This window comes from Ursus maritimus, unplaced genomic scaffold (genome assembly GCF_017311325.1).
Source record: "Ursus maritimus isolate PB19 unplaced genomic scaffold, ASM1731132v1 scaffold_5, whole genome shotgun sequence".
In the NCBI taxonomy this organism is placed as follows: domain Eukaryota; kingdom Metazoa; phylum Chordata; class Mammalia; order Carnivora; family Ursidae; genus Ursus; species Ursus maritimus.
In genome coordinates this window covers 41,916,595-41,941,301 of record NW_024426663.1, presented here as the reverse complement: position 1 = coordinate 41,941,301, position 24,707 = coordinate 41,916,595, and the positions used below count along the sequence as shown (strand labels likewise).

The 24,707-nt window shown below is 40.1% G+C and overlaps 1 protein-coding gene across 2 annotated transcripts in view; it reads right to left on the bottom strand.

Moving 5' to 3' along the window:
* Window positions 1-24,487, bottom strand: part of ELOVL7 (ELOVL fatty acid elongase 7) — an 87,256-nt gene extending 62,769 nt beyond the window's left edge. The window contains exons 1-2 of one of the 2 annotated variants that reach the window (XM_008691391.2): window positions 22,870-24,487; window positions 13,740-13,840 (exon numbers count right to left, since the gene is read on the bottom strand). The gene's annotated coding sequence lies outside the window, so the exon portion shown is untranslated. Of the gene's footprint in view, window positions 1-12,869; window positions 12,924-13,739; window positions 13,841-22,869 lie in introns of those variants that run through there. The other variant, XM_040622244.1, reaches the window with a different exon arrangement.
* Window positions 24,488-24,707: the final 220 nt, after the last annotated feature.

The window sequence follows — 24,707 nt, the reverse complement described above, 5'->3', positions numbered from 1 at the left end:
AAATTCTAGTTTTTCTGGCTTTAGCTACCATTATGAGTTTTAACCACCTGACTTGTGGAATATCTCACAGGAACAAATTCTAACTGCCCCACATAAAAGAATTGACTGGAAGAGGCCACCTTGGTTAAAAGTCTCAAATTCTACAAATGAGCTTGTTCACTTAACCTGCAATGATTATCAATGAACAGAAATGAAGAAATTTCCAGAATCTCAAACAAAGCGTTTCCCAACCCAGTTTCCCCAAGACCAATTTGGGCACCACAATTTACCCGTTTCTAGGCTTGGAACCTTAACCTCCTAATCTTTCCCTCATCCAGACTTTCTCAACTTTTCCTGCACTGTCTCTGCCCTTCTCAGAACGGGCTTTGTGCTGCTTCAAGGGATCAACGTCCTCCATTTTACACTCTAGTTTCCACTGACAATGTGACAAGCCAGCAACCTGAATGGCCCAACTCAGAACGCTCTGACCAGGTCTTTTCAGAATCCTCTCGCAATATGTAATGGAGTTTTGAACCAAGCTGGAATTCCTGATCATAGACTAGATTAACTGGACCCCACTTACCCTTTACCCTCCCCTCTCACTCTGATTCCTGATCAAATTACTTTCTTGGCCAAGCAGATGTTCTTGCTGTTTCCCAAATTCTCTCTGATACACCCTCACAATAATTGAAACAGATATAAATTATTCAGAGATTCTCAGGATTTTGCCCTTTTTTCCTTTAAAGGTTATCATGTATCTTTAAGAGCATAAAAAAAATTTTTTTTATTACAAGGTATAATAATTGTAGTAATTTTTTAAAGTCCTTATCTTTTGAAGATATACTGAAATATTTACAGATGAAATAAGTTTAGCCATGAGCCTGGGTGATGTGTTCATCCAGTTCATTATATTATTCTCTCTACTATTATAAATGTTTGGAAATTTCCTTAATATGCGTTTCTTTAAAGGAAGAAATAAAATGTCGATGTTGCAAATGCTTGTAAAAATTTTTTTTGAAGTATACTAGATGACTCTTACTCTTCATTTAAATAGCCGTCAATTCTTTTCCCTCAAGAAAAACTTCAACATTTTAAAAATGCCTTTAAGAGGCTGCAAAGCAATTTATCAAAATGTTAGCAATGGTAATTTCTGGTTGATGGGATTATGGGTGAGGTCTGTTTTTTGTTACAAGCTTTTTTTTTTTTGGTTTTGTTTTGTTATGTTTTCCAATCTAAAATCAGCATATACTATTATCATAGTCAGAAAATAATCTGATTTTTCTGATTATATGAAAGTATGATTTTTCACAGTAGGCATACATAGAAAATGTGTCTGTGTCATAAATCTCTATACTTTCTTTTATATTTCCCATGAAAAACATTAATGAAAAACATGAATATGAAACTCCAGTTATCTACAAAATGGCCTGTAGTTTGACAGGAGGATGGAAAGGGTGAGTTCTGATGGTCACTGGGGAAGTGCGTGCTAGAGTAGATAATTTTGGAATGATAGAAAGATTGGTAATATTATGGACTCATTTTGGCAGGACAGTCATTGCCTAATACAAATGAGGGCTCATAAGGGATCCTCTATGAGCAAGTGGTCCAGAGGAGTCAGGCATTTCTGGGAATGTGATATACGATATCACATACGATTTTCATTTTAAGCTTGGTTTAGTCAGGCTTCATGCTTGGATACTGATATGTAGCTAAATTTTTGTTTTCTCTTGTGCTTTTTTGTTTTTGTTGCTGTTGTTTTGTTTTGTTTTTTTTTTTAGGTGAAGAGGGAGCTAGAAGAGAGGAAACCTTGAATGAAAGGAAATAGTTTATGTGTTTTTTGACTCTTTTGGCCCCAATATCATTCTCTCCTCTTCCTCTTCCCCTTCCCCCTCCTTCCCCACATCATTTTATTTTGTGCAGAACTAGTTACCCATTTTCTGTGTGAGACCTGGCTGAGAGGCTCTCAAAGACCTTGCTCAGAATCACAACTGAGACTGAGAACCAGTAACAGGAACTGCAAGGTCCTTGGGGGAAGGGACCACATCTCCACTCACTTATTCAATAAATATGTGAATAACCTACTATGTGCCAACCACCCTTCTCCACACTAAGGATACAGCAAGATCTTTATTCTCAGGCAGTCTACTTGTACGGGAAGATACACAAGTAAACTAAGACAGACACAAACATAAATAAGACAAACCGTGGCAAAAGTTTGGAAGAAAATGAAACTGAACAGAGTGATAATGACAGGGTTACCAAGGGCAGAGGGCTGCAACAGTACAAGGGTAATCAGAAAGAGCTAGAACATTTGAGAAGATCTGAAGGGCAAGCGGTCCTGGAGAAGGCAACGAGGGCAAAGGCCTGGAGGCAGGAACAAACTCACTAAGTCAGAGTAACAGAGAGCAGAGCACAAGGAGGAGAATGATCTGGATGCCTTGGGGATGTGGACATGCAGGGTGGACATGCAGGGTCGAGGCCTCAGTTAAAGAGCAGGGGTTTTATTCTAGGTCCATCTAGGGAAACCACCAGAGGTTTTTTGGTTGTTGTTGCAGATTATTTATTTTCCTTTTTTAAACTTATGGTAAAATACACATAACATAAAATTTACCATCCTAACCATTTTTAAGTATATCGTTCGGCAGTATTTAGTAGATTCATATTGTTGTGCAAACACAGCCACCATCCATCTCTAGAAATCAACATCTTGCAAAATTGAAACTCTCATCAGAGGCTTTTAAGCAAAGTAGTGATAGGATCTTTTAAGCAAAGGAGTGACAGGACTTACATTTTTGGTTGCTCTGTAAAGAATTGATTGTAGTGAGACAGAAGGATTAGGAGCTTATTGAAGTAGATAGATTCAGGATATTTTGTGGATGTAGCTGACAAAATTGCTACTAATTTGGATGTGGGTATAAGATAAAGACAGAAATGAGAAGAGAATGTGACTTCTATATTTTTACCTCTCAGTATCCAGCCCATAGCAAATAGGCAATGTTTAGTTCATAAATAAGTAGAAGCCTTTATTCCCAGAGAGTTAGGACAACAGAAATGAAAACTACCATGCATGCAGGAGATGGTATCTTTTTTCGAGGGTCTAACTACCTGTACTAATTGCATCCTTGTAACATGGATGAAGTCTACACAGTTGGGTCACGTCGACATTATATGCTTAAATCCACATTCACATTAAAGGCTAATCCTTTTCCATGTACACAGTTAAATTTTATTAAGCATTTTACATACATGAAATATATTATTTCATGTCTTTCCTAAATCAATAGCTTTTATCCTTTGAGACTCAAGTGCTATGGGCCACGTTTCTGATCACATGTGTGTACAAATCTATGTTTTGGAGAGTTACGGACCTTCTGAATTCCATCCATAGGCCAACCTTAGATTAAAAAGCTCTGCTCTTCCTCATGTGAGTTATTATTATCCATCATTAGGAGAATCTAGACTTTATTAGCTCAGCCCTGGAGACTCTGGAGAAACATTTCAAAGAGTTTATTTTCATTAATATCCACAATAAATGAGTTATCAAGAACCAATACTAATTTAAAAAATATCTTTGCATCTTTAGCAAAACTGTTAATTAAAGTATTACACATGGAGTTATTCAAGATCCTCTTTCAAAGGACCTACATGACAAATCCCTTCTACAATTCATTTCTGGGGGGAAAATATTATATGACACATTTATGTTTTATTTTTTAAAAAACAAACCATTAGAATTGTGAAAACATTTTCTTACTTTTGCAATATGAGCGCCTAGCTAACAGTTAAAATTTAGGGTTCCCCTTACCACAACTATGTTACCTACATTTTCCATTTCCATGCTTGGATCTTACTATATTATTATGAGCATTTCAAATCGTTTTGGAAAAAGTGGAACATAAATTATTTATTATCACATGCAAACTTCACAACTGTCCTATTTCCTACGCATATCCTCTGCCCTCCTCCATGCTATTTTTCTAAAGTTGTGGAAATCGACTCAAAGGCCACACACAGTCAGTGGCAGGATGTACAGTCAGAACATCTGTACTGCAGACCCAGGTTTACCACTCACCACCTAAGTGAACTTGGCAGAAGTCATTGACATTTCCTGGAGTCTCAAATTTTTGGTTTCTAAAATTGAGCTAAGAGCACACATCACACGGGGTTGCAGTAAGGACTGAGATGATGCATGCAAACAGTTTTCTGGGACACACAGAGGCAAAGAGGGAGAAGGAGGAGAAACAGCAAGAGCTGCTGCAGTACATACGTGCCTGGTAATAAGGAGATGACCAACATCTATCCTTGCTCTGTCTACTGATGACATGGTGAAGATCAAGGGTGGGGGTTGGCAGATTTTTCAGGGGGTACCTAGCAAAGCAGTGGGCACTAACTCTCCACCGAGATTACCCTTACCCAGCCCCATAGATGCTACTTCTCTGAGATTGTCAGGCAGTCACCTATAGGGGATGAACTTGGGCTAAGGAAAGAAAATGAGCACAGGAAGGGATTGCTAAATGAGACAACATGGCTTGTGCTGGATGGTTTAGTCATCTTTGCTAACATAATGCATTTTTCTTCCTTTACATTTCCAGTCATAGCTCAGGGTTGGGTTTTATAATACATGGGCCTGAGGACATCACTGTGTTGCTTTGAGTTTCAGGCTTTCCATACGTAACACAGGGGAAACATGATCCTTGCCCCATTCGTATTCTACAGTAAGGTATAGGGAGTAATCAATATTGTTCCTTGTAGACAAAGATGGGGTGGGGTAATTTAGGTACTTCAAAATTCAGGAGTAAAGGCATGTTCAGAGTTAAGGTTAACTAAGAAAAAATAATGAGGAGGTTAGAAAAGCACCTGGACTCTAATAAGGAGACTTTGTTTCTGGCCCCAGGATGATAAACAGGCCTGTGGCCTTGCTAAATGGCTTGTCCTCAGGTTCCTCATCTGTCAAAGAGGAGGTTGGCCTAAATGATCACAAAGTCCTTTCCAGGTCAAAACACTTTAACATGTTATTAGTAAATTACCTACATGCTCATGTCCCAGCAAAGGTTCTAGCTCTTCACCCCTTAGGTGCTAGGACAATGATGAGGCATAACCCGGTGGGAGTGAAGCAGGTGCCCACAGGAGCGTGAGGAGCGTTTTCATGAACACATCCTATACTGGCTGCCTTTCTCTCTTCCTGCTGATAATGTCTAGAATCACCTCTCCAATAAACTGCTTACCAAAAAACCCCCAAAAAACCCTACGTTGAAAATTCAGGTGAAAAGTACTACCTTATTAAAGTGGTAAGAGCAGGGGCGTCTGGGTGGCTCACTGGGTTAAGCATCTGCCTTGGGCTCAGGTCATGAGCCCAGGGTCCTGGGATCAAGCCCTGCATCAGTCAGTCACCCCACTCAGTGGGGAGTCTGCTTCTCCCTTGGCCCCTCCCCCTGCTCACGCTTTCTCTCTCTTCCTCTTTTCCACTCTCTCAAATAAATAAAATCTTTCTAAAAAATGGTAAGGGCATGGGCATATGGGCACTAGGGTTCAGAATGAAATGGATCTGATGCCCAGTTCTGCTACTAACCACTTGACTTCGGGCATATTTCTTAACATCTATACTGTATCAGTTTCCTTGTCTAGGAAATGGGAACAACATAACCTTCTCAGTAGGGCTGCTATGAAGATTAAATGGGAGAAGGCATATGTAAAATTTATTCCAATGCCTGGCATACAGCAAGTATTCAATAAATGCTATTACTATAAAAATGTACTTTTATTTTTTCTATTTTACAAGTTTGGTCTTTTTTCACTAACTTGTAACGCTTCAGAAAATAATTATTATACTTCTAAAATCAGTATTTGAATCTAGAAAAAGTTACACCCTGCCTAATTCAACTTGTCCAGCTTGGTAACACTAAGAAATTTATTAAGTTTAATAGACTCTAGCTAATACTACACTATGGATTTTTTTTTCAATTTTTGTTTTCAATTTTTATGGAAGACACTTAAAGGAGGTAGAAATCAGCCCTAGGATCTACATACTGGTTCACATTATTAAAATAAACTTGAATGTTATATGGTTGCTAAAAGCTTAATTTAAAATAAGAAATGTGAGTTATGTGACATTAGCATGACATGGTAAGCAAAGAAAAAAAATCTCCATGTGCCCTGCTTTTCACATTCCCAATGGCAAAGTTTTCCTTTGTTAACGTGGGCCCATAGAATAACTACAGAGGCAAAGGCTGTGACTGCTCAGCATGCTATGCCATTAACTGCACAGTCAGACTAATAGCAGCAGCAACTTTGACTAGTTCTGATTGGTTAATCAAAAACATTGTTTGGGGCGCCTGGGTGGCACAGTTGCTTGAGCGTCTGATTCTTGATTTCAGTTCAGGTCATGATCTTAGGGTTGTGGGAAAGAGCCCTACATCAGACCCCACGCTCAGCGCAGTCTGCTTAGGATTCTTTCTCCCTTTCCTCCCCCCACCCTCTCTGCGCACCATGCATGCTCACTCTCTCAAATAAATCAATCTTTAATAAAAAAAAAAATCTGTTTAGGGACACCTGGATGGCTCAGTTGGTTAAGCGTCTGCCTTCAGGTCCCAGGGTCCTGGGACTGAGTCCCACATCAGGCTCCTTGCTCAGCGGGGGGCTTGCTTCTCCCTCTGCCTGCTTCCACCTGCTTGTGCGCTCTCGCTCTCTCTCTCCCTCTCACACAAATAAATAAAAAAATCTTAAAAAAATGTATTTAAAGAATTAAAAAATTGTGCATACCCCATAAACATTTACTTTACCTTAAGACATATAAACATGCATTGATTCCCCAATGTCCCAAAGTAATTCCAACATATTCCTTGAAGAATTCTTCCCCCCCAATTTTTTTTATACAAACCACAGTCAGAATTTATTTTCTATAATTTCTGGTTTTAATTTTCTAAGTGGGCTGATAACTAAAAAACAAAGACAAAACAATAAACTTGTAAAGCAAGGTCAGGATATTTTCTTTAAAATGTTCATGATATTCTCTCTAATCTTTTAGTTTTCCTGCCCGCTTTTTTAGTTGCTTGCTTTTATGGGCTCTTTCTAAAGAATTCAATATTCTTTTCACAGAAACAATACTCTTTCCTTTTGCACTTGCGTTTCATAGATTTACACAACTATTACTGGTATTTAAATGATCTAATCACAATAACAAGTGTAGCTGGCACCAACAGGTTTATGATAAATACAATAGACTGCTGTTGAGCCAGTAACCCAGCAGCTGGATCCGGGAACAGGCTACTAGCAGCCGTGTTCACCAGGCCTGGCTGCACTGTCTCCTGCACTCAGTCTGCTTTAAGGGGAAATGAAGAGTATAGGCTCAGCTCATTGGGTCAACCTGTGAGATGTCAAGAGGACTGTCTTTTATTAGGATAAACCATATGCAATTGCCAACATCTGTCTTTTACCTAGAGAAATGGCAAGTGCCTATGTCTAACCCAGTATTTGTTAAGAAACATGAGCTACGATTCACTGTGAAGTATTATCTACTACCTATTTATTTTTCTCCTTTTGAACAAGGAATAGTACTTCCTGCAACGTTTTTTAAATACCACTCTACATATACCCAGGAACTCACTCTAAGCTACTGAATAATCGTTATCTGGACTCTGGTTTCCTAGGAATGTTACTTCTACCTCGTATCTTTCTTCAAGTTAACGTCACACCTGTTAGAATTTCAGAGACCGAAGGTATCAGCAGGTGCCTTCTGGCTAACCCGAATGAAAAACAGCAGAGGGATTAAAATGTGAGGTCAGCACTAGTTTGTTTGCTTATTTGCTTGCTTCTGAGACGTAAATCTTTTTAACTCATGGGAACCAACACAGCACCGTCTGCCTAGAGAAGGCAGGAAAAAGATAGATAAGAAGGGGAGTGGGCAGAGAAGCCCCCAGAAAGACCTACGATAAGTTATCCTTAAATATGAGCACACTTTACTGTCCTTATTCTGTCTCTGTTCTATCATTTGATTGTAATAAACAAATACATCACAGATGTGCTATTAAGACAAAACCCAGAAATTTGGGACAGAAAGGAGAAGGGGCTGTATTTACATGAGGAACTACTAGCCAAACCCTCTTTTTCTAGTTCTCCCATTTCTACCAGTGACCCTGAAAAATCTAAATCCGTTTTATCTTTAGGGTTGCCCTTATGCCCTCACCAAACTACCATAGCATATCAGAACCCTAGTGTGTCTTATACCCTCTAAAATATCAACCCACAGATTTAGAATGCAGAGTGGGAAGAGCCTAAACATTGTAGTTTCACCTGGGTTCAGTCCCTGGCTGCATACTTCCAACAGTGTATCCTGAGCACCCTGTCTGCTTTCTTCACCTGAGCACCTTTCTTCATGTTTCTGCACCCATGTGCACCACAAGAATCATGGTACAGACCTTGCCAGTCTCTGAGGATTCATGAGAAAATGCATGTAAAGTGCCTTGTTGCAACTATCATGATACCTAAAAGATGTGAAAATTTTCGTCAATAGAAGATTGAAAACTTAAATGCAAGTTTGAGCATTTTATAAACATGTGGCACAAGGACACTCATAAAAGCTTATTTTCTGTTCCAAAATTGTTATGCCAACAGAGCATAATCAAGATATCTAACATAAACACTGAAGGTGGCTGTCCTTTCCAAAGAGAAACGAGCTATGAGCTAGTTGTCAGGTAGAGGAGAGAGAGAGAGAGCCTCCAGTAGGAGGAGAGGTTTCGGAAAGGTGAAGATACAAATGTCAGAGGGATGCTTTTAAAATTCCAACGTGAACAGACCCTTCACCTTCTTGCATGTCTCTGATTTTAGGAGAAAATCCAAATCCTTCAGGTCAAACAAGGCTCTCAGCAAACTGCAGGCTTAGGCAACCTCACCTCACACCCTCCTCTGCACTTGTTTCACACTATTTCCACTCTCTGCAAGGCATCTGCCTTCTCCCAGCCTCAATCTGATTTCCTGCCCTCATCTCATTTCTCTGCTGCCCTAACTCCCACTCTTTCTTCTTTTGGCTCAAGAGGACGATTGTGTCTGCCTTCTTCCACTTGGCTTCCCCAACAATCTGTGTTGCTCATAGTTGATCGCACTGCACCATAATTGTTTACCTCCCTGAAACCCTGACCTGGCTTTGGCATTTTGCTGATCACTTTGCCTGACACAAAACTGGCACTCATTTAAATGTTTGTGGAATACACAACTTCCAAAACTCCCTAATTTCAGCTAGATTTAGCTCTATTACCTTATCTCAGAGAGGACGAAGAAGCTAGACTGCTTGTGTTCAAAGGCTGTGAGGCTGCTTCTCAAGACGGATAAAGATTTGTATTTTACACGGCAGACCTGTATGCTATATGTGATATGGTAACTTAGTTCATCTCAGTAATAGCCTGTTTAGAAGGATTTATGATGGTGCGGCTACTTCTATCATTAGCCAAACAGATAATTTTACTTCCCAATGTAATAACAGGTGTTTTTAATACATTTAAATTAGGAATAATTGGAAATTGCGATTTTTTAGAAGATCAGTCTTAAAAATGCTAAATTTGCATTCATTTTCAACTTTTTCATAACTTGTGAGTGGTCCAAATTGGATGAGTGACAGAAACACATCTAAGATTTACTCCTCTCTCAAAATGTATTTATCGCAGGCTTCTTTCCATGCTATATGATGTTAGATTAAAATTCAAGGTTAGTTCTCAATTTAACATGCTAATAGACATACAAAGTCTCCAAAATTATTTGTTTGGTAAATAGCATTCTTCTATATCCTAAAACTGATGTTTGCATACATAGCATACCAAGGAGAATAAACAATTTAACAAATTAGGAAAAGTCCTATTTCTTCCACTCAACTACAAATAATTTGAGGACAGGGATTTTCTTTTACGTACATTCCAATGAGAAACAAACCCCAATTCATAAAGTGACACAACTGCAAAGGTAAGTATTACTGTAATAATACTGTAAGTATTACTGTTTGTAAGTGTTGCTGATACCTGTTCAATAGTAGAGGATTAGGACATTACAACTGCTGGAATATAACACAAACAGAAGGAGTTTTGGAAATCAGATTTGCTAATTAGCTAATAGAAAAATATTAGCTAATAGTTAGAAACATCAGATAATAATTAGAAAAAATGTAGAGAGACAAAGGCAAAATTGCAACACATCACTGTGGTAGAATGGCTCTCAATGGGTCAAAACTCTCTTTGGTTCCCTAGTCTCACTTTAAGTACCTCCTTGGTTTCCTCTTCTCCTCATTTCAAACCTCTGCAAGCAGAGCCAGTTCTTTCGTGACACCCTCTTGGGACTAGTCCAGGCACACATCACCTTTACAGAGCTTTTGGGAAAAAGTTCCTATTAGGCGTGTCTGCAGTCTCAACCCACTATCATCACATCTCCTGCCAGAATAAGAAGACAGTCATTCCACTGCTAAATATGCCTACTGTGGTCACCTCTTCATCTATGTTTCATGGATTTATATGTATGTGTTATATTTTGCAATAAAAGATGGCTTTTTCTTTTATAAGTTACTGTGGTTGGTTTCATGTCTTGTTTTGCTAAGGTAAGATTAGGATTCATAACTGTCCACTGATACGGTCCTACGGCTACATTACTAACTAATGCTTATCCAGGATAACTGGATTCCTAGCTGCAGCAACGAAGTCAGCAGAGGCTTTTCTCCTCTCCCACAATGTCTGCCAGCTCCTCCATTTCTATGAACGCAAAATCCTTAACACCCTTTAAAACCTGGCTTAAAATTTTCAAAAAAGTTTCTACCATCACCAACTGCACCTGTGTATTACCTTAATTCATATTGCATCATATCCTGCAAATGTTTACCAAGCAACTACTACATGTAAGGCCTGAAGATTTAATGTCCTAAGCTGTTTACAATATTTCCGTGGACATGGAACATTTACAAGAGAAGATACCCAACAGGAGAAAATGACAAATGACAGGTGATAAATGAGTGTTCAGAGGTAGGGAACAGGGAGACTGGGGAAGAAGCGTGAGGGAGGGGGTAAGGCTCAATGAAAGCCAGAAGGAAGAGACAAGGTAGAAGTTGAAGAGGTATCATGATCGGGAGAGAGATGACATGAGACAGGATCGCTGAGTTTTGCACCTGAGTGACTAGGATAATGATGGGGCCCCTGACATAAATGATATTAACTCAAAATGCTTTGAGGCAAAAGAGGGCAAGTCCACAAGGAATATTACAGTATAAACTGACAGATGCTACTCTAAAATTGATTAAGACACATGAAAAGCACAGAATATTAAATCACATAACTAGAGGTGAGAACTGAAAAGGGTTCTGTGAAATCTCTAAATAAATAATGATAAATAAATAAAAAGAACCTAGACTAGTACAAAGCCACACAAGAGCGATCCGAGAATGAGAACCTGGTCAATGATGCTTCAAAGAGCTCAGGTCAGGACTTCAGGAAATAAAGAGGAAGAAAGGAATGCTAGATGAGGCAGTACGCACGGTGGTTGGTCCAGAGCCCCTGAGTTGGAATCCCTTCCTGCTACTTGTGTGATCACGGGCATTTACGAGGTATCCGGTTCCTCATCCGTAAAATGAAGATAACATAATCCTTTAACCTCACAGGATCCTTGCGAGGATTAAGAGTTAATGTAAGTTCTTAGAACCGTGCCCGTCACATAAACACTAAATAAATGCCTGCCGTTGAGAGGAAAAGATTTTGCTAGTCCTCGGTGACCTTGGGGAGAACAATTTCTGGCCAGTAGTAGGAGCAGAAACTACAAAGTGAGGGAATTAGTAAGGAAGCGAGCAGTAAGAAGGCGGAGGTAATCACAGAGTATGGATGCTTGTCAGCAGCTGAAAGATAAATGGGAGTTGTGAAACAAAGTAACCTGCGAGTATGCGGTTAAGTAAAAACGCTTTCCGAGGAGCTATCTCAGCCAGAGGGGAAAGGCTTGGCTCGCCGAAACGATTCTTCAGTCGGTGTGGGCCGTGTTTCCCCAGCCCCACCGGGAGCTGGACAGGGGTAAGACCGGACCCTTCCTGTCCCGGCTCCCCAGGGAGCTCGAAGGAGCGCTCGCTCCGCATCCGGGAAGTTTGAATCAGCGCTGACTGACGAGGGGGGAAAGGCCAATTTCCTAACCAACGATACCTTGGAAGATGAAACAACAGGCTTTCCCATCTCCATCTCCAGCACGACCTGTTCTACGGCTAAATACTCATCACCCTCCTCAGCCAGGGGCAGTCGTCGGGACACAGTCCAGCTCAGGGAGCCAAAGAGGCAGCGCCACGCTACGAGAGCAGCCCCCCAAGTTCATTCCGGCCTCGAGGACACAAAAGCGTCCCAGAGGGTAAGGAAGCAGAAAGAAAGGAGCTCGGGAATTTGGGGGGTGGGGGGCTTGCGAGGCCAGATCCCGGAGCTGGGAAAGTGACCTCGGCGGCCAAGGTCGAGCAGGTCCTTCTCCCAGTCCCACCAGCGAGCCCTCCCGGCCGGAGTAGCAGGGTCCCCGCCCCGCGGGAGCGCTCCGGGAGGCTCAAAGCCCCGAGGCGGCCCGGGAGCACCCGCCCTTTGGGATGCCGAGGCGGCGGGGGGCTCCCAGGGAGCGTGCAGGTGAGCGCGGTAGCTCGCCCTCACGCGGCAAGGGCCTTCGCCCTCCGCACCCACAGGCCGTGGTGCGAGAACTTCCGAAGCGCCTCCCCACAGCCCGCGGCGGGCCTGGCCAGGATCCCCGGTCTCCCGCACCCGGATCCCGCTGCCCGCGCGCCGCGCCGAGGTCCCTCCATCCGGCTGCTCCGGACCCCTGCCGACGGGGTCTCTTTCCCTTCCCCCATCGATTCTCCGCGCCCCGGAAAAGTTTGGCCCCAGCCCGCGGGCTTGGAGTCCCGCACTCACCCCGCGGGGAGCGGAGCCGAAGCGGCCGGCGCGCGAGGGAGCAGAGGGCGGCGGCGGCGGCGGCGGCGGGCGGCTGCGCGAGCGCGGAGCTCCTCACAGCGGCCCCTGCTGCCCCTGCCGCCAACCGAGCTGGAAAAGGGGAGGAGGCGCCGGGGTGTCACCTGCCCGCTCTCCCACCCCGCCGCGTGACGCCGCGCAGCACCGCCCCCGCCCGCCGCCAGGTACCCGCGAGGGGCGGGAGGGAGGAGCTAGCCGCTCTCCCGGAGCGAGCGCCCCGCCTCCGCCCTCCTCCGCGCCCAGAGCCCCGGTGCGTGGCCGGCTACGAGCGACTGCGGGCCACTTTGGGATATGGGTTCTGACCTTTGGACTGTTACATTTCTTTCTGATCACCCCTGCCATCACCTGAGGTCATCTGGAGACGTAACGTAAATTGTGTGAAAGTTGTCGTCATGCATGACTCAGGAATGAATTGTAGAAAAATGTGAAATGAGGAAAACCTGGCCAAGGTGAGGCTGGCGGGGGGGGGGCGGGGGGGGGTTTCCTGCTTCTGATAAAGCTTTTCGGAGGGTTAACTCATATCTAAAATGGAGGCCAGACCCAACCAAGGAGAGAAGCCCAATTTGGGTCAGCTCCATCCCTGCTTAATAAGAAACTGGACAAAATTGCTGCAAATACTGGGGAGTGGAGGGGGTTTTTAGAGCAGTGGAAACAAATATAAAATCTGAGTTAACTTTTTTCCTGGTTAGTCACACTAGCTGCTGCAGAGAACAAAGTCTAGCATTTCTCCCTATCTGCTACTGTGGGCTTGGGGAGTGGAGCGAGGATGAACTTCAGGTATGTGTATGCGTGCTCCATTATTTTTTAACTTACCTGGCCTTGTGGCTAGTTATGATCCTCTTAACCTCTGTTAAGTTTTGGGGTCATGGCATCAACAGCTGGGAGGCCAAACAGAAGTCCGAAGAAGTTCCGTGCTTAGGAAGCAAAACCAAAAACTGGAATTGAGTTGTCTTCTAGAAACTTGAAAAATAACCTGACAGGTTGCAGTCCTGACCCAAGCTCCTCACAAACATGGCCTCTGGGTTTGTGCTCTAAGTTTCAAGCATGGAATCCTGACAAAGGATCCAGACGACCAGGAATGGTGGATAGGGAGAACATTCAGTGGGCCAGAAGCGTATTTTCCACACATATAGTTTGCCTTCTACACCTAACCCTATTGCATTGAACAAGAGGCTTTAAATGTTTTGTGTAAAATGTTGAGAACGCACATAGTAGCCATTGAAAGGAATGCAAAACAGATGAAAGCTCAAGATTAAGAGAATGTTGAAGTCGAGGAGACTCAAGAGTTCTCCTTCCTTTTAGGTAAACTCCGCTTTTATAATAAAAACATAAATACAGTTTAGTAGATTTGGAAGATCCTTTGTGAATTGGAGACATTTACTTAATTGTATTTCCCTTTGAGTCTATCTCTCTATAGTCTATCTCTAAATATCTACATATATTGATGAAATTTCAAATACGTAGAATGTCAGACGGATTCTTTCATTTATCAAATGTTTATTAAGTACTGCTATATTCCAAGCCCTCAAGATTCAACAGACAAGAAAACAGATGAAAAAAAAATTATCTCTTCTTCTGGAATGTACATTCTAATTGGAACCATAGATGAATAAATAAAATATGTGGTGTTCATGTTGTGGTAACTGCTATGAAGAAAAATAGAGAAGAAAGGGGAGAGGGAAGTTGGAGATAGGGAGGTGCAATGTTAAAGTGGTTAGGGAAGACCTCAATGGAAGGAGGCATTTGAGCCAAAATATTAAGGAGGTGAGGTGGGCAAGCCTGTGTGTCCAACTGGGTAACAGCATTCTAGTTGGTGGAACAGCAAGGCCAAAGGCCCTGGGACATGAGTGTGCCTGGGATAGTTATGTTCACAGAACAGCAAGGAAGCCAGAGTGGTTGAATTGGTGTGAGGGCATCAGTAATAAATGAGATCAAAGAATTAAGGGAAGCATTTTTTAGTAGAGAAATGACATCATATGACTCAAATTTTAAAAAAGAAATGCCCACAGTGGAAGTGTGAGGGGTAGTTGCTAAACAATAACCCCAGCTTTTATTACAGCAAGGGAAGAAAGTGTTTCAAGGTAGAGGAAGTGCTTATCTGTGTCAAATGCTGTAAACTGAAGATCAGAAGTTGACTATTGATTTAGCAATATGGAAACCATTGGTTGACCATGGTAAGAACAGGTTTGGAGGAGTCCAAGGAATGAAAATCTCATTTGAGTGAGTTTCAAGAGTAAGTGGGAAGACAGAAATTGGAGAAAAGTTTAGACAATTTCTATCAAAGGCTTTTGTGATGTAAACAAGCAAAGAAATGCACTCATGGCAGGAAGGGGAATTGGATCTAGAGTTTTTGGTGTTTTGTTGTTGTTGTTGTTAAAGATAGTGGCGTTTACAGTATGTTTGTATACTTCAGAAGGCCAGAAAGAAGACAACTCTTGTAGTGATGTCCTGGAGTATATGAGAGGGGTGGGATTTGGTACACAGGTAGAGAATTTGACCTTAGATCTGAACATGCACATTCACCCTAGGTAACAGAGGGAAGGCAGAGTTACTGGCATGTGTTGGGGGAAGTAGGAGCTTGTGTTAATAGATGGTCTTATCAAGTTCCCCAGAGGCAGACCTGAGACAGAAAGTTGTGTCTGAGTTGACTTATTGAGGCCATTAAGTAATCCAATGGGATCTGGGTGAAACTGACATCATCCACAATCCAAATATGAATATTTTCCAAATTTTCCTTTTTTTAAAGAAATAAAGTGTTATGGTTAAAACTACCCTAACCCCTCTCTTTTTCTCAAAGGTATCCTGAAGTAGCTATGTATCATTTCCATGAACGTGTTTCTTATTTTGTATATANATACGGTGTATTCTTCTGCAACTGTGTTTTTTTGTCACCACTGTTTTTGAGGATTTATTCATGTTGATACATATAGATCTTGTTCATTCATTTAATTACAATATAGTATTATACTGTATGAGTAAAACCATTTATCCATTTGCTTGCTAATGAATGAAACTGGGTAACTTCCAACTTTTCCCTTTTGGAGACAATGTGGCAGTGAATATATGAGTAAATATTTGCTTGAACACATGTAGCAAAATTTCTAGGGTTTACACTCAGAAATGGAATTGCTGGTCATGGAATAGATTGTTCTTTTCTATGGAATTTGGTATTTTTTCGCTGCCCTGAATCTGAACCCTCTTCCTATATTTGAGGAAGCTTCTATTATAAGACTTCATAGGAGGCAGAGCTCACCTCCCATTATAGAAGCTGAAGTGTGTGATACTCTGCCAGCCCCTTGGGCAGCTAGAGCACAAGGCTGTGACTAAAGCTGGGCCAAACAGATATCTCCCACTCCCTTCCCCCACTCAGGACACTGATGTTGAATCTAGTGACACAAGAAATTTTGCTTGTTAGAGGCATGGACGACGGCTCCCCAGACTGGTTCACTGGCATAAAATTCGCTCTGGATTGTCAGCAGGGCATTCCTTTGTTCTCTTTTTCCAAGCCTGTTACCCAGGCTTTGTGGAAGTCTGTAAGCTTCTTAGTACTTTTTCAACAAACATAAACACCTTTTCTTTTTAAATTAGTCATTTAGTTTTTTTGCTTCCTATTGAGGACCCTGACTGACTTACTTCTAAGTGGTGCTAATTTACACTCCCACCACATTATAGAATAGTTCACCTTTCCCCAAATCCTTGTCAACATTCCATGTTTTTAAACCTTCTATTTTTGCCAGTCTGATGGGTGGGAAATGGTTTCCCACTGTTGTTTTAATATATATTTTCAGGATTCCTTGGATACTAAACATTTTTCATATTTTTTTAGCCATTGAGATGTCTCCTCTGAATTGCTTTTTCATGTCATTTGCTTATTTTTACATAGTTATTTATATTGTTCTTGTTAATTTGTGCTAATTTTGTCAGTTATAGGTTTTACAATATCTTTTCTCAATCTAAGGGTTATATTTTAATTTATGAGGATTTTTGTTTTTCATAAGTTTAAAAATTTTTAATGTAGTTAAGTTGATCAATATTTTCCCTATTTTTTTTTGCATTTTGCCTCTTATACTAGAATTATTTCCTTTTTCTGAAGTCATAAATGTACTCATTTTTGTTTTCTAAAATCTAGGTTTTCTTTCTTATTAAATTTAGATCTTTAATCTGTCTGGAACTGCTTTAAAATTATTATTTTTGAACAGGTAACACATTCACATAACTTTCATATCAAAAAGGCATACAGTGAAAAATCTCCCTCCACCTCCTCTCCCATCCATGCCTATTTTTTTAATAAAAATTTATTTATTTATTTATTTATTTATTTATTTATTTATTTATTTAAGAGCGAGAGAGTGAGCAGAAAAGGGGCAGAGGGAGAGAGAGAATCTCATGCAGGCTATGTGCTGGGCATGTAGCCCAATGAAGGACTCAATCCCCAGGACCCTGAGATCACGACCTGAGCAGAAATCAGTAGTCAGCCGCTTAACCAACTCAGCCACCCAAGCACCCCTTCATGCCTTTCTTATATACTTCTAGAGATGTAAAAGATTTTTTTTTAAAAGCTTATTCTTCCTGTGTCTTTCTGAATACAAATACTAAATACCATATGCATTACTGTGTACCTATTTTTTTTCACTAAATATATCTTGACAATACAAATACTAAATACCATACGCATTGCTGTGTACCTGTTTTTTTTCACTAAATATATCTTGAGATACTTCCATAGAAAACTTATTCATCTTTTACTTCTATATTATATGACTCAACCATAATTTACTTAATCAGCTCCCTATCAATAAACATGTAGGTTATTTGCAGTCTTGTAGTGTTAACATCAATAGTTAATACATACACTGTTGCTAGGTAGTTGTATTGTTTACATAGAGTAACATTTGTAAATTTTAAGAGCAGCTTCCCCCCCCCCAGTCAAAATCTATGGGAGGATTTTTGATTTTAAATTGTTTTGAAGTTTAAAGATTGATTTAGTGAGAACTGCAGGAAATGGTTACCTCTTCCTTTGGCCTCTCTTTGGTATTTGCTGGATAAGACCTGGCAACTTCTTGGGTAATATGCCACCTCTCTTTCTCTCCTAACACTCTCCTTTTTGCTCTAACCACACAACTTCCCTGCTATTTCTTGAACATGGCCAGCGTATTCTTGCCTCAGGGCTTGTGTTTTGTTCCCTCTGCCAGTCATGTTCTTCCAGGTACCCATGTGGCTTGCTCTTTGCTCAGACAGACCTTTTCTGAGCACATTATTTAAAATTATAACTCCTTATATTCCTTATACCCCTTCCCTGTATTATTTTTCTCCATAGTACTTAGTACCTTCAACATACTATACAAATTTTCTTTTTAATGTTATTGTCTGTGCCCTCCCCTCCCCCATTAAAATGAAAGCTCCATGAGAAAGGATTGTTGACTTTTTGTTAGACTGCCAGCCTAGAGTAGTACTTGGGGAATAATAAATAATAGCTATATTTTTGTTGAATGCTTAAATGCTATTATATAGATATGTGTTACATGCCAAAGGAGCACTAAACTGGGATCTGGCAAGGAAAAATCTTCTGGAGAAACTTGCTCTTCTTCCAGGACTGGAAGCTGATGTGGTTGTTGAGAGCATGAGCCAATGGTCCCTTTTTAGTCCTCATCTTAGCTGACCTGTCAACATCATTTGACAGAGTTGATTACTGTAACACACTTGACCACCTCTTTTCCTACTTTCCTGGCCATTCCTTCTCAGGTCTTTCAGCAGTTTCCCTCTCATCTGACCTTTAAATGTTGGGGTGCCTGGGTTTCAACCCTTGATCTTTTTCTCATCTCTGTACACTCATTCCACAGGTGATCTGAACCAGTCTTGGAGCTTTAAATACCATCTGTCTACTCATGGTACCCAAATGTGTATCTCCAGCTTGTGACTCTTTCCTGAACTCCAGACCTGTATATCTCAGTGCCTACTGGGCCTCTCCTATCAGATGTCTAGTAAGTATCTCCAATTTAAATGTCCACAATACAGTCCCTGATATTTCCCCCTTCTTTTGTGTTGTCTCATTTAATAGCAACTCTATTCTTTTGGTTGCTCAGGCCAAGAATCTGGGCATCATCTTTGACTCTTCTCTTCTTTTCTGCCAACTCTACCTTCAAAATATATTCAAAACTACTTTGGGGTATCTGGGTGGCTCAGTCGGTTAAGCATCTGACTTGATTTCAGCTCAGGTCATGATCTCGGGGCGGTGAGACTGAGCCCCACATCAGGCTCCACAATGGGCATGGAGCCTGCTTAAAATTCTTTCTCTCCCTCTTCCCCTGTCCCTGCACTGCTCCCCCCCCACAAGTTAATATGGATATAGTTCTTCACTGTATCAATACCTAGTAAGGGGCAGGTGTGTCTCCCGTCTGAGGATAAACATTTGTTAATACCTGCAACTTCATCCTACCAAGATAAATCCTTTTTTGCCTTTTGCATAAATGTTGCAACATGAAGACATGTAACAGATCTTTTTCATGATTTTCTATACTCTCATCTACATAAGAGATAGGATGTAGACCACAGATATTTTGATTCTCAAGCTATGAACATTTTTTGAATCACGTGTCAACATAAAAAAATTATACCATTTCACATAAAAATATGGATTTTCACTTCTCTTGAGTAACTAGCATTTCGTCTCAATAGGTCCACATTTGCACATGGCCTAAACTAGCTGGAGCCCAGTAGTCATGTGGCATAGGCAGTTAGTTGTTTTCCAGGATCCGTTTTCCTTTTTGTTAACAGTAACTGTTCTCCCAGTTTTTGGCTGAGCACATGGTCACCTAAAGACTCAGCTTCCTTTTCAGGTGGGTGTGGCCAGGAATTCTAGCCAATAGGATGTCAGTGAAAGTGGTGTATGAACCTTCTCAGAAGTGTTCTCAAAGGGAGGGAGCATGCTTTCTTCTTCCTTTTCCTTTTACTGTTGGGAGGAATGTGGATATAATGGCTAGAGCAAGCATGCTGAATCACAAGGGGGAAGCTGCTGATGGAGGGTGTGAGGGCAGTTAGGAGAAAAAGGGCCTATTTTCCTGATGGCATACTGGCTGAGGTCTGCTTTCCTGGACTTTTATTAAGAGAAATGCATTTATATTTTTATTTAAGCTCTGTAATTTTGGGCTTTCAGGTAAATCTAACCCTAATTCATAAAAGCTGCTGCCCTTGGGCAGGTGTTCTCAGATTTATCACAACTGCCATTACTACTGGATGTCTACCTTACATTGCCCAGGAGTTGCCATTTATCATCACATCACACTGCTTTTCTGTGCACTAAAAAGGAGAAAGTGAAAGACTGATAGAGCCATGTATTTCAGGAGTAGTTGAAGAGCGTATGTTACTGTGGAAGTAGACTATTCCTGTGTGACAAATACTGCACACCAAATATTAATGCACACTGTATTAAATTTACATGACTTAAGAAGCTATTATGAAATGAACCACAGTAAGAAGTATGACCAGAATAGCAAAGACATGTTAATGACAAAGTTAACTTGATGAAAAACTTAATGGACTGGAAACAAGGGCTGGAATTACAGTAGTGTTACTGGTGTAAAATGTATTAAGTAAAAAAAAAAAAAAAAAAAAAAAAATCTTGGCATGAAAAGCTTTTACCAAGGATGGGTTTATAAAAAGGTTGACTAGAGCAGAAAGTGCATCCTGAACAAAAACTACCATTTGTAAATATAAGTTTAACATAACATTTCTTAGCATGTTGAAGCTGGGGTGAAGAGACATAGAGCACAAAGTTACCTGAAAAGATGCAATCATTTGTAGCCCTCCACACCCACCAATGAGAGTACAGATATAAAAGATATAAATACCACCCTATTAGCTATAGTTGTTTGTGATGTCTGGAAGGTTTGAAGTGTTTGACTAGCTTCTGAGTATCACACTGGTAATGGGCCTTTCAGGAAACTGTTTTTGTGCTGAGAGCACTAGGCACAGGGATGCAGGTGGTGCTCCAGCAGGTCAGTGCTCACCTCGCACTTGCTTTATAAACTTAGACCAATGCTGGCAGTTTGCACACAACATACATGTATTTCATAATTCAGTGTGGGGGGTCACATTTAAATTAGAAAAAGAGAACATGTCTTGAATGTAGCCATGAATCCTGTGAAGTGGATGTACTACCATGGTTTGAAGCATGGGACACACATCAGTGTTTTCCTGAGGGACTGTAGGTACAATAGATATGTGAGACTGAAGGTGTTTTGTGGGGTGGGGGAGGTGGGTGTTTGTAAGAAATTGGTTTGTGTTATCTAAGAAAAGTGTCAGCTAAACTCATTAATGAAGATTTAGTCAAAGACTGGGCCTTTGGTTGACATTATACACTATTTCTCTACAAGTGTGTTCATAACCACTTACACAAACAAATCATTCATTTTATTTATCTTATTTCTAACCAAATTGTGCCTTTGGGAAACTGACTTAACCAGGAAAAATCCGGCCTACTTTCATATGCAGAAATCATTTTTCAGAAATTTAAGTGATGATTATCCCTTGTGGACCTAAGAATTGATTCTAAAAGTTATTTGATTTCAAAATTTATAAAAATGAACAAACTTGTATCAGTTTGCCTTTTTTCAGCTAATACTGATGTACATAAAAATAAAAAAAAAAAAAAAAAAGAAAGTTAGTGTTCTGAAGTGTAGCTCTAAAAAGTAACCATGAACTGAATTCAATAAATAACGCAGACATTTTAAATATGCAAAAAAGCTGAACAAGATCTATGTTTTAGAAAATCCTATCTGTGAGAAGGGAAGGAAAAATGACATAAGAGGGAGGCAAAGCATAAGAGACTCTTAACTATAGAGAACAAACTGAGGGTTGGGGAAGGGAAGCGGGAAGAGAGATGTGCTAAATGGGTGATGGGCATTAAGGAGGGCACTTGTTGGGATGAGCATTGGGTGTTATATGCAAATGATGAATCACTAACTTCTACTCCTGAAACCAATACTACATTAAATGTTAACTAACTTGAATTTAAATTAAAAAAAAAGACCCTATCTGTGAAAAACTTACATTATTAGTTTGAAGAAAATTAATATTGCTCCCAGATGATACAGAAGAAAAATGTCACATTTCTCTGGTTCAAGATAACAAAATAATGGATCCGACAAGAAAAATATAATAACCAAAATATCATCTAATTGGGTATTTAAATTTTACATCAGAAAATTTAATCTCCAATATATGTTTATGTTACAACCTTATACCGAAGTGCAATAAAAATAAAGGATATGATTATAACTCTCATATTTGATCTTTGTTACTCCCACTCCTTCACTCATTTACCATATTCTCCTGACCTTTGTAATCATGTGAGACTGTAAGCCTTCATCTTGCCTTTCTTGCATTCTTCCTGGGCATAAAGATAATTAATGACCTGAAACATGTAAAATTCCTAGATGAGATGTATCTGTCATTTTTCCACAATGAGGGGACACAAGAGAAGGCCCAGAACTTTAGAGCCACAGGCAATGGAGAAGTTCCATCTAACCATAATATTATCAGGTGGGAATGGGCTATAGTTGGAAGGGACCACATAAAGAAATGTGAACTCAAGGCTTCATAAAGCTCCTCTAATTTTGTTCAGCTATAGAGATTCACAAAGCAAGTCTGCTGTATATAGCAGCTGTCTAATAGATTCAGGGACGATCTGTGTTGGGTGTACAGGCCAATAGAAACCTTGAGAATAGGACTCTCTGCCCCTCTGTAAAAAGAATGCAAGATTAATGTAATGCCCAAGCTATTAACTAATATTTAATAATACTTAAAATTTCATACATAGTAAGTTATAAGAATAACACAATCAGTTAAGCACTTTATCATTTACAGATTGTAGTGGAATTGTTATTTGGTAGTTAGGTGATTACTAATAGTGTTGTTTGCTAATTAATTCAATAAATATATATACCTTTTTTGCATCTTCTATTTGTCAAGCAGTGCTCTAGGTGCTGAGGATTAGAGCAATAAGCAAAACAGATAAAATTCCTGACCTCATGGAGTATACGTTCTAGAAGGGAGAGAAGGACAAAATAAACAAGCAGACCATGTTCTGAGGAGGTGAAATTTGAGAGAATTTTGACAAGAGCTCAGAGCCCAATAATCTTGAGATTTTAAGTAATGAGTTTCATTAGCTCAACAACTCTTATACATCAGGACTTTATTTCATTTAGCCTTACAGCTCTGCAAGGTGTATTATATTCCCTTTCCACAAATGAAGAAACTTAGGAAGGCTAAGGAACTTGCTTAATCTAACAGCTAATCAGTGGTATTTCCATCATAATGTAGATGGAAACTAGTTTTAGTGTAGGCAAAACAGCATGTTCATTCATTCCATTAGAATCTCAATGTTCATTCAGTATGACCTAATTCATAAAACTTTTATATGAAGACATTCCACCTTTGCCTTCAATGAACTTCACTTAATCTTGAATATAACCCTTTACTTACACATTTCATACAGTAAATACCATTTTCAAATGCTTTCTACATATTACAATGTGTGATTTTGGAGCAGGAATGAATTTAACAATTTTCTATTCCAATTTCCTGTCTCTTTTTTAACTAATGAGAAAAAGGAAGTAAAAATATTATTCAAACTCATATGTTTACTTGGTAATAAAGCTAAGATTAAGGATCTGGTCTTCTGATTTCCAGTCCATTTATTATTATTTATTTCTTTATGAAACTGTCACAGTTACTTTTGATAATCTTACCATTCTTTAATGTTCATAGTAATCATCACTGAGTCATTTGGAATATCTTTTTTCCCCCACAGTTCTTACTGAAACTCTAACAAAATTTTGCATATATAATATAGATAACACTAAAATGGTACAAAAAATTAATAACTCAATTATCAAAGACTTAGGATTATTCCTCATTTTAGCACAACAGTATAGTTATATAGAAAATAGAAAAATTCAAATGACAGTGAATGATGTCACTGTACAGGGTGAAGAGCAGCTGGATTTGAGCGTGAGCCCCTTGGGAAGGAGTAGCTCTCCAGTCCTGCTGCTGTTTCAACAGGAAGGTGTTAAGACACCCTAAGTTAGTGATGTTGCTAACTCTTGCCACCAAGAATGAGATGAACAAATGAGAAATGGCTTGCACCAATCACTTGAGCCAATTGTTTGTTGCCTTCAAGAGCTGACTACCAATGTCAAGGAAACAAGCCAGTGGCCAGGCCTAAGGCTACCAGCCCTACGCAATAACCACTGACAGACTGTGAGGGCATAAAAATATAAGCTTGAGGAACCTGGTTTTAAACATCACTCCCTTGTGTTTTTAGTGACAAAATAACAAACCAGGTTAGGATTGTGACATTTTATTTCTTAAAAAGCCTTGGGAGAGCCCTTACTAACCTACTAGCAACAAAGTTTACAAGTACCCTTGTGAGGATAAACGGAAGTGGTTAGTCAGAAGCATATAGGCCATTTGCAGACTCTTACGCATGGAGAAATAAAAAGGGTTACAATACAGTTGTTTGTCTTATTATTTCCCTTGTTTTTTTTTTTTTTCTCTTTTTCATTTTTATTTTATTTATTTATTTATTTATTTGAGAGACAGAGAGCACAAGTGGGGGGAGAGGGAGAAGCAGACTTCCCACTGAGAGGGAGTCAGACTAGGGGCTCGATCCCAGGACCCTGAGATCATGACCTGAGCTGAAGGCAGACACTTAACTGACTGAGCCACCCAGGTGCCTCTTTTTTTGTATTTTTTGTCCAATTTTTTTTTTTAAAGATTTTA